Here is a 5467-nt window from a genome sequence, read left to right on the forward strand (position 1 = left end):
GTACACTCATATTAGGGTTTCAGTTCGTTGATTTTAGAGGGTTGCATTACAATGGAAATACGTCTTGCACGTTAATTTTTAATTTAAAGGGGCTGATTCACGATTTTCCTCAAAATTTTCTATTCTACTTTTAAATTAATGATCAGAATCTACTGTGTAATGTGTTTATAAGATTTCACCTATAAATTGAGGTTATAGTATACATTATCACAAGATCGTTTTATTTGCTTTGTAATCAAAGACTGCTATATGTTATTGTTTACAAAATTTTCAAAAGAAATGGATATCGATCTACGTTTATTATATCTTTCATATTTCAAGCATTTTGGGGGTAAAAAGTGTCATCTAAAAGTTAGAATTTCTGACTATGCAAAATTTAGATGCTTTACTTTATCAATATTTCACTTTTTTGTAGTCTTTGTTTACACAACACAGATTTAAGGTGAAATATTGCTTCTTAGGTCAAAATTTTGGCTGTCAACATTGAATGAGTTATAATTTTAATGCTTAGCATCAAAAATGAAAAAAAATTTCTATCTAAAATTGTGAAACAGTCCTTTTAAAATCCTGATATGGGATTTTGCGCTTGTCAACCTTTATTCTAAGCTGTTAAAGCTCTAAATTCATGATATTTTATTGTGAAAATGTTGTTGTTTTCGAAGAAAATGTCAATCTAATCAGTATAAAAGTAAATCTGCATACAACGTCAAATTAAAATAGTGTAAACATTTACGAATTGCAATCTTTATCCTGATGACACTCTGGTGTTGTAGACCATATTCCTGTTCATTTGATAGGACTTTGTTTGAAAGCATGACACACCCCACCCCACCCCCAAAAAACCAACATAAGAATCGCCATATTGCAAATCTACTAAATGTTCCGGATTAACAGTGAGTAAGTGCTGATTTTTTTATGACAGTTGCAATCATTAATGTTAAAGTTGTGGAAATATGTTCGCTAAGTAAATCCAGCCATATTTGAGTCGAAATGTCGGTTGAAGCGTGAACCGTCACCGGTTCTGGCATTACACGTTTTGCAGAATCAAAACATGAAGGTTTGCAAAGAGAAGTGGATGTAGACTATGCCCGTCAGAGAGCTACAGATCCACTGGTTGTAAAGACCTTTGATTTACGGTGCACCAAAAGCTGTGCACAGCTGAGGCCTGAGGTTGTCTTCTTGTGTTGCTGTCTCATGAATTTAATATCAAAAAATTCCGAACATTTTCCTACTGGTGTTCAAACATACATTCAAATATTCATTAAAGCCCCATACGACTTGAAAACTCGCAGCTTTTCATGATTTCCTTCGTTGACGTAGCCATGTTGGGTAGCTGGAGGCATGCTATCGAAGTTTTACTAGGAATAGTCCCAAGGCAAGACTTGAAATGTCTTGGGATGGTTTTAAGACCTGTCTTAGATGGACATAGAAGCTCTCTTAGGACTATCCTAACTAGGATAGACTTAAAGAGATTCTTAGAATAATTCTTAGGAAATGTAACATTACAGACCAATGAACGATATATTAGTGACTTGAAACTTGTTTCTAATCCTTTTGTATATAGTATATACAATAAAATATGTTCAAAACAAACAGATTTGACATGAAACATTTATAAAAACTAGAAGCATGTTTCAATTAAGAAAAAAAATCTGACTGTTTTAAAGACTTGTAAAATCATATAGGGATATACAGGGTGATTGTATAAATCAATTTCTTGAATAAGATCACACACACCCGCACACATTGGAGAGAGGCCTAAGGAACGAAACCCCTGCTACTCCCGCCTTTACATTACACCACTGCAGGACTATTAAATATGCATTTAATCAAAACAAATCTTATCGCGTCTTAAAATTTGTTGCATGTAGATATACATATAGAAAACGGGTTAGATAATTCAACTTGATGTAGTTATATATGTTTATTGGTGGATGGAGATTTGATTTTTACAAAAGTACAACAATATTGTTAAAGATTTTTCAAGCACTAAATAGATATAGATTCAGTGGGAGATCAGCTCAAACACTGAAAGGTTTGTATATCGACAAAGTCAGTGGGGAAAAGCTTAAACTAGGTATATCGACGATATGCGCCACAACAGTGCATTGTTTTCAATATTCTATGTGTCGTGTTTAATGTGACTGGCTTATATATCCCAATCTCTGACATTGTAATAGCATTGTTTGAAACTTGGTATAAACAACGGGTCTATCCCAAAACAAGATGACTGAACTCATAGAATTGGCATAGACTGCAACTATAAAAAAAATCACAAAAAACATTTTCATTTACTTCTAATGTACTTGGAAAACATTTTTTCTTTCCCTAACAATATCCTCATTTCCTCTGGCATAACATTTATCAGACGTCGACTGACCATGTAGTATTGGGATAACGTTATTGCTTTAAATCTAGAAAATCGGCATAGACAAATTGGTTCATCTTGATTACAAATGGCATAAACCAGTATCATTATGTCTCCCTTCTTTATATTGTTTTGTACCGTCCGTCTGTCTGTTGCAAAATCTTTTGCACGCTTTTCCTATATGGCTTATTGGATAGAGTGGAAACTTTGTACAGTGCTTCATTGCCATTTGTAGATGAGCATTTTGTCAGGTCAGGAGGATCCAATTATTTTCCTAAAAGTTATAGTGGATCTATTAAGAGGGTTGAAGGATGTAAAATAGCTTGTGAACACTTCTCCTACAGTCTTCATGAAAACATTTATTATAACTTGCTGGCCAGCAGCACCAGTGAACTGTCTTAATTTACTTGCCGGCCCCCCAATTTTCATAGTACACGTTTATCATGGAATGTATTTTGTATAATTAATTTACTGAAACTTTATCAAATATGATTTGGCCAAATCAACTTAATTGATCGATTTTTATCCCCGCCCGCCCCTAAAAAATTGGTCCACCCGGAATTTTTTAATTTTGCGAAACTTGCGATTCCTGGAAATTTTTTATGTCCGACTCCTATATTTACACTTCTTGTTTACGTTTCTGATATAGCAACATGAAAAGCCACGTGAAGAAAATGGATATAGTTTTCTTAATTTCTTGCATTTGTACGGGTGTAAATGAAAGGAAGGGATTAATGTTCTTCATATCTTGAAGATGTTTGGTAGATCTTTGTGTTTGAAATTAAAGCTTAACCTGGAATTTGTCTGTAAAATAAGCATAGATTGATATCCATCTGGCATTAGATGATGCATTTCTGTTGACAAAAACTTGATTGCCAATGACATTTTTCTCAGAAAATAAAAATCAAATTCTCCCACCCGCCCCATACTTTTGGTGACCCTGGATGATAATCTACTAATTAAGTTGAATTGGCCTTATTGCTCATATTCATATCCACTCTGAGACCTCCTTTCTGTTGATACCAGAAAAAACAACACCGTACAGGATATTCTCTCTCTTCACCCAGAAACAAGACTACAAATTCACATTTTTTTACCATACAAATTGCATAATATCAAAGATGACTGCAACTGATGTAGTTCATTTTAATTGGGCAATGCAATTACCGGTGTGATGCAGAACACGACCATTTCTGTTGTTTTAACAAGTTTGTTGAATATTCACGTAATTTATGTATAAGTTACTTTGACAATTACAAGTCTAGTTATTGTTCTTTACTTTAAGAAACAAACAAACCACGATGTCCAAACAATTTATGTAATATTTAATTTTTTGTTTTTTTTTTATGGTAAATTTATCCTAAGAAGTCGTTTAAAATATCTACATCCAACACTATATTTAATCCCGTGGGGATCTGGGTTAAAATAGGTCCTCAGTACCCCTTGCTTGTCGTAGAAGGCGACTAAATGGGGTGGTCCTTCGGATGAGACTGCAAAAACCAAGGTCCTGTGTCACAGCAGTTGTGGCACGATAAAGATCCCTCCCTGCTCAAAGGCCATAAGTGCCGAGCATAGGCCTAAATTTTGCAGCCCTTCACCGGCAGTGGTGATGTCTCCATATGAGTGAGATATTCTCCAGAGGGACGTTAAACAATAATCAATCAATCCAACACTATATTTGATGTAAACAAAAAGTCTACTGTATATACTCGCCTATAAGTCGGTTGTATTTTTTAAGGTTATTTTGTAGGAATTTGCCATTGACCCGCTTATAAGTCGGTACAAATTTTTGTCAGAATCGGTTGACAATTTCAAGTCAATGCTCTAGTGTTTTTACCTATGTTTCAGGGCTTGAAGCTAACTTTTTATGTCACCAGTCCAGCCGGACTGATGGGGTATAACCTTTACCAGTCCGCAGAAAATATTACCCGTTCAACAGAGTTTTCCAGAAATAATCAAATATACTTCGTTGATATTATTAAAATGAAATTTAAGTCATTATGCCTCAGACAATATTGTAACACTTAAATGTGGGATTTATAATTTTATATTTACGAATCAGATTCGTATGTTTGATCAAACGGATCGAAGCATGCCAAATGTGTATGAAATTTCATATTAGGTATATTTTCCAAAATGATGCTTTAGAAAATTAACCAGTCCCATCGGACTGACTAAAACAAATGTCAGTCAGTCCGCCAGACTTTTAGCCAGTCACAGACTGACGGGCATATGTTAATTTCGAGCCCTGTGTTTCAACAAATATTTTGAGAAATTGATAATTATGGGGTGCTCAATATCCAAGCCATAGGTGTTTGGGGTTTAAACACAACCCTTGATCTGTTATGGGCAATGATCCCTTGTTTACCTAAGCAATACGCCACTTTCGAGATACGAACTCTTCTGTATAGGAGGTGCATTTAGTGGAACTTTGAATGCCTAAGTGGGACAGAGTGGATATACAGCCAACGAGGAAGACGATGAAATGTATTAAAAGCGGCTTCTCTTTAAATATGTAAATGTGGGAAATACTAAATACTATCGAAAGAAATGTTTTACCAAAGTGGAAACATACAAACAATGTCATATTTGTAAGAAATATCTTGGATATGGTACATATGACCAGCGAGATAACGTGATAGGATAAGAATTCTATGTATTTAATTACTCCCTAAATACTTATCACTTACTTTAGTTTGTGTATCAGTCGAATTCGGGTTATCAAACAGCGTATGAGAAACTTGCTGAGTACATTCACTTACGCTGTGATGAATATCTGTCCCACTCCCGCATGTAAACAAATTCTTTTGCGTCTTACTATGTACGAGAGTTCTCCAAAGGGAAATAACTCGGACGTATCTCAAAACCGGTGTATTATGGTCTCCTAATTACCAGTACCTGACACCGTGTTTACTTAATGGCACGCGCCTCGCGAAAACTGTTACTGTGGGATTCCGGTATAATTGATTGTATCAACAATAGAGTTTTTAAGAGTCAAGAATGATGATCTAAATTATCTGTTAACAATATTCATTTTTTTATGAAATATATTTCAGTCGGTATACATATGAATATTTCAATATTAAATCGGGTTCGTAA

The 5467-nt window shown here is 34.7% G+C and overlaps 1 protein-coding gene across 1 annotated transcript in view; it reads left to right on the top strand.

Moving 5' to 3' along the window:
* The window catches only part of LOC125650903 (elongation factor 1-gamma-like), a 37294-nt gene that overhangs the window by 297 nt on the left and 31530 nt on the right, over positions 1 to 5467 (top strand). The window lies entirely within an intron of this gene.

Source organism: Ostrea edulis, chromosome 5 (genome assembly GCF_947568905.1).
Source record: "Ostrea edulis chromosome 5, xbOstEdul1.1, whole genome shotgun sequence".
Classification (NCBI taxonomy): domain Eukaryota; kingdom Metazoa; phylum Mollusca; class Bivalvia; order Ostreida; family Ostreidae; genus Ostrea; species Ostrea edulis.